The sequence below is a fragment of the Aulonocara sp. 'chitande type north' Nkhata Bay genome, linkage group LG11 (assembly GCF_057382095.1).
Source record: "Aulonocara sp. 'chitande type north' Nkhata Bay isolate Kocher_YH1m ecotype deep benthic linkage group LG11, A_spYH_male_GT1.1, whole genome shotgun sequence".
In the NCBI taxonomy this organism is placed as follows: Eukaryota; Metazoa; Chordata; class Actinopteri; order Cichliformes; family Cichlidae; genus Aulonocara; species Aulonocara sp. 'chitande type north' Nkhata Bay.
Window position 1 is genome coordinate 35,089,792 of NC_141354.1, and position 13,498 is coordinate 35,103,289.

The window sequence follows — 13,498 nt, forward strand, 5'->3', positions numbered from 1 at the left end:
TGATAAATAAAACAGCCAGTAGAGCCCGGAGCTCCGGCCTCGCCTTCACTAGATGGCCGGTCACCATCTGAGGTGGATATAAATGTTAGAGCGGTAGTTTCAGAAATGGAGCACCGTCATGGGGAAGGTGGTTCTGGGAAGCAGTTTTCACAGAGATTTCTGTCCCATTATTATATTTTTGGATTATAGCAAAAATTATTTGGTTGGCAATAAAACAAACTGAGCCACATGAAAGTATTTACTTTCAAAACGTGTGGTTTGGCAGGATAATAAATCATATTCAGCTGTGCTATTTTTGGGATATGGCACTGAAATAAAGTTTCATGACTGTGGGGCTGTCTTGAGCCCCCCCCCCCTTCCAAATCCTGCTCCAGACTCTGCTCCGCTGGTCTCTTTGGGAGAGCCTGGTAGGTGAGCAGAAGCTGTTCAGTATCATTTCAAATGATGTTATTTTTGAAACCAAGCAAAATGTCTGGCAGGAGAAGATGTGGAAATGTTTGTTTATTCATTGCTGAAAGCTGGTTAGTTTGCACATTAGCCCCCGAGGACAGAGTGACATCAACCTTTGAAGCCCAACAACATGATCATAATCCCCTTTTGAATTCGAACATAATTGGTATCAGTTGTTGAAAGAGGCGATGAATGAAAAAAAGATGACTGAGAGAACGGTCTTGATGTAGCTTTACATGCTAATTATTTGGCTTATCTGCGTAATGAAAGAGCAGATCAGTGAATAAATGTGTTTGGAAAAGGGAAAGGTTTAATTTCTACAATCTAAAATTCATCAGTCCGTATTTCAAAAGGAAATTATTTTTTCATCATCAAAACATCGTTTAATTGGAAGCAAAGACCCAGAAGAAGATGATAAGTTATAATCGCAATCTGCTTTATATTCACGGAGAAGAAACACCGCAACTTGTTTGGATAAAAGTTTGAAATAAAACAGGGCGATACAATCAGGTGCATGCGAGTTTCTCAGCCGCGCTGCCTGACAGATCGTCTTATCGAGTAATGGCAGCGATATCTGCACACTAAACAATCTGGTGTTTGCGTTCACTGTCAAGCAAACGTGTTTCTGTCAGAAGGTGGATTCAGATGTGTTTCATCATCATCAGCAGCCTCAGCAGCAGCTGTCTAATCCAGTCAGTTACAGATATTTAAATGTTAGAGCTGCTTAACAAAACAAACAAACTCAAAGACTGTAACACAAGTGGAGCAGCCCAAAGTCAAAATGCCACAATCCACCTGGATCTAAATTTATTTTACCTTCGTCCTGATTAACTGGGATCAGTGAGGATATTCGTGCGTCTTAATTTTCCTGATTAACATCTAAAGTCTGCCTTCTGCTGCCTTTTGCATTACTAAAGCCGTACAGCCTGTTCTTTGCAGTAAATTTGTTTTCTGGGAACCCATCAGGGAAACTTGAATTTGTTGCTGACTTGTCATTAACAAGCCGCTGGATGTTATTTGCGGAGAGAAATCTGTGCAAACATAATTCGTGACAGAGGAGAAGATGTTTGCTCTTTTCCAGCCCCATCTATTTTTAATGAATTTGACTTTTTTCTGGTACAGGAAAACAAATCGACACCCAGAGAGGATGACATGCAGTGCTATGTTTGCCCTGCAGGTGACAGCAGTAGCATATTTATAATGCAAACACGTGCACCGTGAAGAATAAGGAGAACCGAATCATCTTTATTGTAATGTGATGAAAATTCAACAGGCCAGTTTTTAGCTCATTTCCAGACTTCCACAAACAAAACTTTGATTAGCTTTGGTGCAAGCTGTTTCCAGAAACCAGCGGTGTTTCAGCCAGCTTAGTGCTCTGTGCTTTCTTCTGTGCCCTTTTTGTTGAACCTGCAGCACCGAGGTTTTTGTCAGAATGAACGTCACCATGAAAAACAAATTTACAGCAGATCTGGGAAAAGTACAAAGGGGGGAAAAATCCATCTCAATCAAAATAGACGACATTTCGTTCACTGCTCTGCGTAACCCCATTGATGTCTTTTGAGATTTGAAATGCTGAAGGGAGCAACTAACCCCCCTGACTGTTGCTGTTCTCACCAGACTCCAGCTGTGTTTTTCTCCGCTGCAGGAAAGCAGTGAAATTGCTGACTTCCCCCTTGGGTTTAAAACAGCGACATGTAAAATTAGGTCCTCTCTGTTCTCTGTGTACAAGCTCATGGAGATGTTTTCTGACAGGTTCATTGGCTCAAAAGGGGGAGAAACAAAGGGAAAAACAGAGGTTTGCATCAAGTAACTGGCATACTGGGGAGTTTTCTGCGATTTTGCTCACAGAGCAATGCATTCAAGTGCAGATAATCTGATATAATTGGTAGAAACCTCCGGCACAGAACAAGGTTCCTTCATGACTTTGCTCTGGGAAGCTGTGAGGTTTTATTAACCTTACCTCACCCGGCCAGGACTTATGCTGAGCGTGCATGTTGTTTTCCAGTGACAGCCTGCCTTACATTCATGCGTACCGGCTCCACCTCTGGAGCAGCTGGCTGTTATTTTCCTCTCTCCACGGCAACAGCAGCAGCCATGTAAGGTAACTCAGCAGACAAAAAGATTACTTACAGCAGTTCAATTTACAGCTACACTCTTAGAAGTAGGGGTAAAGGCCATTCCTCTCCTTAAGGGTACAATCTACAGAAATGTATGTTTTTACAACTGGAAGTTTAATTGATTAGCCCAATTGGACCTTTTTGAGGCCCAAAATGGTACATAAGTGTTCCCAAGCATTAAAAAGTGAACATTTGTGCATGTTTCTTCTTCTTCTTCTTCTTCTTCTTCTTCTTCTTTTTAAGTGCTTGACAAGGTAGACTGTGTTTAAGCAAACAGGAAATAAAATAAGATAAAAGTACAGTTTTACTGTCTTGTTATTCTGTGATCTGTCCAAGGTGCACCAGCGACAGCTGAGGTACCTTTGAATTTCATAAGAACTGAAGAAAACTAATAAATGGATGTTCTTTTATTTTATTAAATTGAATGAATAACTATGAATCTGTCACATCAACTAGGCTGTAGATTTAAATGTACTCCTGTGCCTGGTGAGCTCTCTCTGGTTGCTCTGTTTTCTTCCCAGATGTGCAAATTTTCAATTCACTTCAAATTTTAATTCAGTTTCATTTCTATAGTGCTGAATCACAACAACAGTTGCCTCAGCTAAAGCCCCGACAGTCAGATGGCCCCAAATGAGCAATATAAATATAACTGGTGTTTCTAAGGTAGCTGTAGGTGCAGATGTGAGACAGATAAGGCTTTGAGCGGTCAGTAAGGCTAGAAATGTGTTATTTCTGAGCAGCTGAATGATAACAAATATGCATAATAACAATACAATATTTTATATTTATTCTAGTGTGTTAATCTAGTTAAAATGACATTAACGGCATAACCGCATTAACGCCGCAAATCTCCGTTAGCGAGTTAGCGCAGATCACCCAGTGCGTGGGGCTGCATGGTGTTAACGCATTAGCACAGTTAGCTCGTTAATGCAGTTAAGGCGTTAACGTCATTTTAACGAGATTAACGCTGACAGCACTACACCAGGTCAGTTTTTGTATCACAGAAGGCACAAACTAATACACATAAGTGCACCCTGTCAAAGGGATAACGGCTATACCACAAAGGATAGTACCACAGTGACAAGCTGTACAACAAGGTACTTTATTTGCCGAGTGTAAGAGGTTTTTAAGGGGGCCTTTTAAAAGCCAGAGGTCACACACATCACCCACTTTAGTTTACTTTTATTGGGCTGGCTGAAGTGGAAGCCATCTGATGAAGCCATGTTTTATTACTTGAAAGTATTCAGAAAAGAGAGACAAGTTCTGTGATTTTTTTGTTGAAAACCTCAGCTGCCTTTAAAACACCTCCCACAGAGAGAATCGTGCGCCCTCGGCTGTGCGAGAATGCTAATCATAACCTAAGTAGACGCCCATGTGTTAGATTTAACATTGTGTAAAATCCTGTGTGGATAAGCCTCCTGCTGCTAAAGATCACAGTGTAAGTTTGTCTCCTTCTGTAATAACCTTTACTGAGGGCATTCTCCAGTGTTGTGGCCAGAGGCGGAACCGTGGCCAGGCAGCGACGGGTGGAGGAAGAAAATGATGAGGTGATGGTGGGGAAATTAAGTGGAAGAGATGTGAGTTAATTGTATTATATGTAGAGAGGGGCATCTGGCAGAGAAACCCGTTTGCTTTATTTGTCAGGCAAAATAATGAGTAGGTCCAGTGACACTTGTGCTCTTCGTCTCTGGCTTCTGGTGAGTCGGCTGTGAGAGGAACATTAATCATCACATCAAAACTATTTCGTACTGCAAAGATTCTCGTTTCTTTGTGTGTGTGTGTTCCACTTTTAAATAGCTGCAGAAAGGCCACACAGAGAGCCCCGCAGTGCACAGTGGGCCTTATCGCCAGGCATGCTGCAATAATGTGACTGTTGTCAGTTACGCCACTCGGCATTTATTTGCAATGCTTTGTAATCCCCAGAGGAAGATAAGTAGTAGAGGCATTTAGGTGGAGCACTTTGTGACAGAGCATGCAGAGATGCTGAGATCTTACTGCCCACGCAACAACTGAAACAGCTCGCAGATGCAGCGCTAATCAGAAAGCGTATAAACATTTAGACACTCTTCCGTGCATATTCAGACAACGGCATAATCTACACATGACTGCTGTCAGGAGGGAAAGGCTTAAAAGAGGTAGGCATACAGTTGTTCTGATTCTTGGGGATTAAATAATGAATTCATTCACAGCCTAACTCTGATTGTGGAATTGTGGTATTTATAAGGGAGACCTCCATCAATTTTCCATGTCAAAGCCAGTTAACCAGTAATGGGAAGTGCTACTTTTAGAGTGAATCGTCTCCTGTGGCTTGAGTCGGAATTCATCAGGATCTGTAAAGGAAGGCTGTTACATGGCAGGCATGCTGTTTGAAGGGTTATATGTATGCTGCCGTATGATTGATGGTGATGTTGGAAAAATGCACCCCAAAATAATTCCTAAAATAATTATTCACCCCTTTAAGTTTAAGATGTTCTAGATTTGAGTGTTTATGTTTAAAATATGTAGGTTCAGCTGATGGAGGTTTGCGTTGGTATATATTAGGCTGTTTTTTTAAACAGTGAGGATATTATTATTAATATTATTATTTCACACCAGCTGTTTAACGGCAATATTTAAAAATGTTTAGTTGATACTAATGTCTACAACACACCACAGCTGTATCAAAGAACTAAACAATGAATAAATATAATTAGCTGTACAAACGCAAGAATCCAAAAATACTTTAAAAACACTCAGCAGCAACATCTCTTTACAAGTCAGCATCTTCCAAACAAGCTGAGGGTGACCATAGCAACCCAAAGGAGATTTTTGTTGTAACATCCACTTTACAAGTGATTTTACCAAGCACCAGCCATCAACCTCCAGCAACCACTGACCAACCGTTTGGGGAACACACATTTTCCCCATCAACATTTTCCCCTTACAGAGCTTTCCCAATGTCCTCTAGGCCTGAATGACTTTGGCGTTAGGGAGTGATGTTATCGGTATTTACTTCCTGGCATGTTGTCACAAGCATCTGCAGAGTGATAGGATTAATGAGTGCAGTTCAGTAAAATAGAAAATAGTTCTTACGTGAAACTACTCGCATCAAAGCCTGCGGATGTTTTTTTTTTTGTCACTATGAAGCAAAATAATCGAGATGCATATCATCATAGAAGCAAGAAAAAGCATTACGATTTCTTTTGGGTTGAACTGCAGCTTTAAACTCAGCAGCTCGAGCTCAAACAGAAGGCACAAAGACTGAAACGACACCTCAGCATGCAGAGTGGCTGTGGTTTAAACCTCTAACCCTGGGATTAGTACACAGCCTGCTCTCAATACCGCTGAGTTTTACTATGCAAAGTGATCTTAGTTTTGGGCTAAAATTTATAAGAACTTATAAAAGTGGAGAAAAGATTACTCAAACCCTTCTTTTAATACTGCCAGGCAGCTGAATTACGATACAGTGAGAACCCACAAGTGGTCGCATGAAAATGACAGAAAATAAAGGACCTGGCACAGCTTGGAGGATAATCCTTGTCTACTTCCTGGTGTATTGCTCATTAATCAGGCTATTGTGGCTGTGTGGGTCAAGGCCAGGGTTGCTTAGCACTTTCTGATTCTGTTCTAGAGATTGTAGGAAATGAGGAGTCACACAAAACAGCAAATATCAGGGTAACAAGAGCAGGCTAAAGTACTCAAAAGCAGAGGCATAATTAACGTTACACTAAAGTGGCTTTTAACAACTTCAAAGCCTCATGCTTCACATGTTTTCAGGAAAGTGCAAAAACACTCAAGTGCTAAATGTCAGTACACCTTTCAGATACTTGAGCTTTTCTAGAGTAGTTACATCTTTCAGTACGTCCATGTTAGACAGCCAGCAGTATACAGAGAAGATTACCTCCACCTGTATGACCTGCAACATCAAAGGGGGCCTGTGCTCATTTAAAGCTCCGTATCTTTATGATTGGTCTGCACTAGAGTAGCTTTGCAAGTTCATTATAATTTTTGCCTTATACTGGGGCTTTCTGCACTCCACCCGTTCATCTGCTGCCTGCAACAAGCCTGCTCCTTTGTCTTTCAGGTCACATCCCTTGTAAACCAACTTTCTTGTGATTGGCTGCCCCTCCCAATTAGAAGATCAGCACGTGGATGGGCCTTCTGAGCTGATAGCCAGAGAATATGAATGATATCCCCTCTCTTTGGCATCAGTTTTCTCTCATTCATTTGTGGAGACTATTCAAACTTTATGCTTAATTGACTGGTAGTTTTCTTTGACTGCAGGTAGAAAGAGAAACCTCAAAGACTGCAAACACATTTTCTCATATTCCAGGTCAGTAGCAACAACACAGTATGATGTGAATCTCAAGTGGTGGGGAAAGGGCGAGGGTGCTTCAGTGTGGGGAACATGAGTTTCGCCCATAATAATGGTATAGGGTTGTGCCTTTGCAGGAATTTTCTGCCTTTTGAGATTTTTTGGTTTTACAAATTCAAGTCTTAACAAATCTACATGTAGATCTGCTCTGTCTACACAAACATCCACCCAAAAAACAACATTGTGCAGCTCTCAAGTACACATAAAAGCAACGAGTTTGACATGACCCTCTCTCAAGAAATGTAGGCCAATCAGAAGCCTACAAATAAAATCACATTACACATTATTGACAGTCGGAAGCAAATTTGTTTTCCTTGTCCACGTTTAAATGCAGAAATAACAGAGCCTTTTCTGAATATCTTTACTCTGGAAGGACCTTTTCAAAATATCAGGTTTTGCTCAGAAAAACCTACGTTTACCAAAATTCTCACATCAACATGCATGAGTAAAAGTTTCAAGGTGTTTTCTCCTGATCATGAAATGTTCCCATGTGCATGATAACTTTCCCAAGCCCTCCCATCTCATGGCTGTCTGGATTTGCTGCCATTCAATTTACTGAATTGCATTTGTTTTGAAGGGTTTGTTCATTTCAGGAGATAAAGTGCATGATAATGGACAACTACAGCCCCGTTTTCCCCTCCCTCCAGCTTAAATTGCAGTGAAAAGCAAGAGTGGAATTGTAAAACACATTTATCTGCCTCCGACAACCGTCTCCTTTCTGAATAATTAATGCTCCGGGCTTTATGTGTCTTGCGTGGTTTGTCCTTGAGGGCCTGTTGAATCGGGACATTGAGAGACCGTGCTGCTGGTGACACACACGGCCGTACATCAGACTTCCCGAGCGCCTTTACATTCAGAGGACTGACGCGACCAAACTTTTCTTTAGTAACAGAAACAAATGATTGCATTAAAAGCCGCTGCAGCGTCTGTCAAGAACTGTTAATGGAGGGGAAGTCATGCAGAAAGGGAAGCAATGAGTGTTTAAATGTAACAGTAAATAAACTCTCATATAACAGCAATAACATAGAGTTTATTCACAATAATGCAGAATAAAATAAGGATAAAACTGAATAGCAAGCTAGAACTCGTCGTAGTGTGATCTTCAGCTTGGAAATGGCAAAAGTGGGCCGACAGTAATAGTTCAAGCTTATTTTTTGAGTTTGTTCTCCCAGCATGTGGTTAATATGATTTGAAACAGTAAATTATTTATTCCATGTTTTGTGCCATTATGAGAAACAGATTTTGTCTTTTTTAATAGCTGCTGTGTTTTGAATCCAATTTTGAGTTATAATGTTTGTCGGACGTGCAGTGATTCCACTGGAGTATTACTCAGCCTGTGTTATCTACATTGTCTGTATAAAGATTTTTATTCAATTGTAGGTTACAATTTAAATAACTGGCCAGGAGCTGCAGAAAAAACCAAACCCCAAGAGCTAACCTAGACTCACTCAGGGTTATTTTTTCTGTTCACAATTATAATTTACAACTGAGGAATGCAAGGAGGTCCTACTTCTCTGACATCATCACTAAAAACAGCCATAATGCTCGGGTCTTATTTTCTACAGTTGACAGGCTAACAAACCCTCCTGTGTCAGTGGCAGCTGAACTTCATTCGACCATGGCCTGCAATGACTTTGCCAAATTCTTCACTGAAAAAATCCAAAAAATTAGACAAGCAATTGGTACATCAACAGCAGATCCAGGATATGTACTGTGTCCACCAAAAAACTGTTTAAACACCATGAAACAGTTTCAACCTATTAACAGCAAAGACCTGGAGGACATCTTAGGTAAACTGAACTCCTCCTCCTGCTGTTTAGATGTCCTGCCAACAAGTTTTTTCAAAAAGGTCTCAAAGAGTTTAGAGTCAGACCTGTTACAGATCGTCAACTTTTCTTTATTATCAGGTGTGTTTCCAGAATCACTAAAAACTGCTGTAATCAAACCTATACTGAAAAAGGACAATCTTGACAAGACACAAATGAACAACTACAGGCCGATCTCAAATCTCCCGTTTTTAAGTAAGATCATTGAAAAAGCAGTTTCTCAACAGCTCAGTTACTTCTTAAAACAGAATAATTGCTACGATGCCTTCCAGTCAGGTTTTAGACAGAACCACAGCACTGAAACCGCTCTGACCAAAGTGTTTAATGACATATGTCTGAATACAGACAGTGGAAAAATGTCAGTCCTAGTTTTACTGGATCTCAGTGCAGCATTTGATACAGTTGACCACAACATATTACTCAAACGACTGGAGAACTGGGCAGGTCTTTCAGGAACTGTACTAAACTGGTTCAAAACATACGTAGAAAACAGGAAATACTTTGTATCAATAGGTAACTTCACATCTGAGCAGACAAGTATCACATGTGGAGTTCCCCAAGGTTCCATCTTGGGACCCCTTCTGTTTAACATCTACATGCTCCCACTGGCACAGATTATAAACAACAACAAAATAAACTATCACAGCTATGCAGATGACACACAAATATATATCACAATGTCACCAGGAGACCGAGGCCCTGTATAGGCTCTTGGTAAATGCATTGAGGAAATCAATGACTGGTTGTGCCACAATTTTCTCCAGCTAAACAAAAACAAAACTGAGGTAATAGTCTTTGGCGCCAAAGAAAAACGATTACAGGTCACCAGAGAACTTCAATCTATACATCTAAAAACCACAAACCAGGCGAGAAATTTGGGTGTAGTGATGGATGCAGACCTAAACTTAGAAAAACACATTAAGACAATAACAAAGTCAGCTTACTATCACCTCAAGAATATATCAAGGATAAAAGATCTGATGTCTCAACAGGACCTGGAAAAACTAGTCCATGCATTCATCTTTAGTAGGCTTGATTACTGTAACAGCATCTTTACAGGTCTACCTAAAAAAATCAGTCAGACAACTACAGCTCATTCAGAACTCTGCTGCTCGAGTCCTCACTAAGACCAAAAAAGTGGACCACATCAGTCCAGCTCTGAGGTCCTTACACTGGCTGCCTGTCCGTCAGAGGATAGACTTTAAAGTTCTGATGCTGGCCTATAAAGCTCTGAATGGTTTAGGACCAAAATACATCAATGACCTCCTGACCCAGTATGAACCTTCCAGATCCCTCAGGTCATCTGGATCCGGTCTTTTATCAGTTCCCAGAGTCAGAACCAGACACGGAGAAGCTGCATTCAGCTTTTATGCTCATTATATCTGGAACAAACTCCCAGAAAGCCTCAGATCAGCTGAAACACTCAGTTTATTTAAATCCAGGTTGAAGACTCACCTGTTCTCAGCTGCATTTGAATAAAGCACCAAATCCACACTTTAAGCTTAAATTTCAAAACTTACATTTAACTACTGATTTTATCTACTGTTCTGATTTTATCTGTTTTGATTTTATATACTGTTGTTTGTTTGTTTGTTTGTTAATTAGTTAGTTAGTTTATTTGCTTGTTTTATTCAATTTTAAATCATGCTTTTTATTTGTTCTTGTTTCTAATGTCTCTGTAAAGCACTTTGAATCACCTTGTTGTTGAATTGTGCTATACAAATAAACTTGCCTTGCCTTGCCTTGCCTATCAGTGAGCACTGTAATAAAGGTTTTGCTGTATTACTGAAATGGAAAGAAGGTGACTCTGGGACAAGCTATGACTGTAAGACATCATCAGTGTCTTTGAACAATATAGCCCTGACAGTCCTCTCAAGTGTGAGAGGACTGTTGATGCTGTTGCTTTGCTTGAGCAAAATCAAAGGAAGGAGCAGCAGCTCTTAGTCATGATGCAGCGCAATGCTTGAATGAACTGCTGGATGGTCTTTGAAATGTTCCAACAGTTTACTGTTACAAATTACTGTAAAAATATGGTACTTTTTGTACTGCAATGTGCCGTTCTTTGTGAATACAGCTGGATATCGTAAACTTTGATGCCTTCGAGGAAAAGCAAGCTACTGTATAGCAATCTTGCTATAAAGCAGCATTTGTTTTCAATTAAACCAGACTTGAGTCTTGCTCTGTCGCTTGAATCCAACCAAAATTCAGCATCTGACCAAAATCATTTTATATAAAACTCCATCATTTGGTGTAGAGTAAATGTAAAGAAACGCAACATATCGTAGCAACCTGGGGGTGGGCAGTCGCTCTGATCATTAAACATTTTCCTGCTGTCGAAAACAAAGACTCAAACGGAATGTTTGCAGTTAAAAATATTAATTTAGCAGTGAGAGATGCTGGGTTTACACTTTGATTGTTGTTAATATACAGTATGCGGAGTTTCTAGTGTTTTTGGTACTGAGAACAAGTGTTCATCTTTATGGTATTAAAACATGCACTCCTTGCAATTGGAGGGAGCAAGTCAGTTCAGTTCGGCTAAATTAAATAGAATTTTACGGGGCTCAAATTGTGGTCATAAATGTTTTGTACTTGTAAATCAAAAGTGTAGCTGAGAACTAAGTTTTGTAACCTTGTAAACCAAAATGTCTGAAAATTTTATGTTTGTGCATCTATAGATGAGAATTTGTGTGTTTGATAAAAAAAATGTTTTTACACAAGTTACAATTTTCTTTTGTTATGTGCAAAACTCTGCGCTCAAGTTCCCTGACTGTGTGTGAGTTTCAACTTACAAGTACGAATTTTAACCAAATTTTTCTTCCTTCAGCTGACTGGTCAATGTAATGTCAATCACAAATTTCACAATCCAGTCAGAGAACAGATGGGTTTGGCTGTCGGTGGGGCGCTTTACTGAGCTTCAGGTCCTGAAAACTCAGTTCACAACTATGCATTTAATTTACAAGTACAAAATATTTATGACCACAATTTGAGCCCATAGAATTTCATTTATGTGACAACAATTCACAAAAACAGTCATCCTAGGGTGCTTTATACTGCGAAGTAATACAATACCTACAATATTAGAGTGAAACTCTGAACAATCAGACAATCCCTTGTTGGCAACACTTGTCAAAGGTGGGAAGGAAGAACTCACTTTTAACAGGAAGAGACCTTATGCAGAACTAGGCTCCGGGAGGGGCAGCCATCTGACATGAGACACAGGGGGGAGGGTGGGGGGAAGCAAAGGGAGACAGGGACCTAATCTTAACTATAGCAGAGATAAGACAAAGATAATGGCATTTGTTAGTTGAGTGAAAAAAAGGAGGCGAGCAGATAAGAAATGCTCAGTGCATCATCGGAAGTCCCCCAGCACTATGAGGCTATAGCAGTATAATTAAGGGATGCTATAGTTAGGAATGATCCAGCTCTAAATATAAGATTTATTGAAAGGAAAGTTTAAAATCTAATCTTAAAGTTAGGGAGGGTGTCTGAGACCTGGAAGCTTTGCCTTTAATTTGGAGACTCTTGGACTCACAAATCTAAAAGTGAAGCTCTCTAGTGGCAGAATATGGCATGATAAGGTACCACAGAGAAGCTGCATCAATAGATAAATTATTTTTATTAGAATCTTTAACATAATGAGGTCTATGACAGGCGTTCAGTTAGCAAACACTTTCATTAAGGGGCAACAAAGCATGATCTATAAACCAGGTAAAATGTCATACACGAGAGGAACTACAGGGAAATGATGGCAGTTAAGGAAAAACAATATTTGTAGAAATCGCTTGATTGCAGAAAGTAACAAGACAATCTGGTAACCGGTGTGTGCCACACAGACTGAGACCTCTCCAGGGTGTACCCTCCTCACGCCTGGGGAAAACTGCTCCAGCTTCCTCCAAGACACTAAATTGAATAAATGGTCAAAGAAAAATAAATAGCTGGTCTCTGATTGGCAAACAGAACGCATATGGCAATAAAACAAAAACAGAAACGTCCTATTCTGTACAGCTGACGGGGATAATAGTTTTTACTATTTACAGTTTGACAGATTTTGTAGATTACAGAAACTAAACTGGGAAATAGCAGCTACTGTACATGCTGCTTACTGTAATTTAAATGAGAAATTATATATTACAAAATATAACACAGATATATGAATTATTCTGAAACATGTGTTGCTACTATGCACTGGAGTTTAAGTCCACCTTTATAGCCAGACATCTCTCAAATGCCTTTAACTAACTTAGAAGGTTTTAAGGTAACATTTTGCATTCCTGACAATTTTAATTAATTTTCATTCTTTTATCCTTTTTTCATACTACAGATTTAGCTTTTCTGTTTTCTTTTCTCTGTACCTTGAACCTACCTCTGTGTAGGAAACACGCTTTGGAAATAAAATTGCCTCGTCTCATTCCCCTCTTATCTTGCAAGAGGAAAATCTGAACATCGGAAATGACTGCAGGCTAATGCTGGTTGGAGTTCAGTCTGAGATCGTGGCTGCTGAAAGGAAAGGCACAGATGCTGATTTTGGCTGCAGAATCATGCTGGAAATTTTGTACTTACACATCTCATGCTTTGAGTGTTTTTCTTAACAATACATGTGAGCAAGCCCGTCTGCTTTTACAGTTTATTTAAGAATAAAATTGCATTGTATAAACATTAAAATGTTATCTTGAGGACTGATCTTACTGCTGAGGTAATTTCTTTCCACTGGCAAGTGAAGCCCAAGAGCGATTATTATTATTGCGTAACAC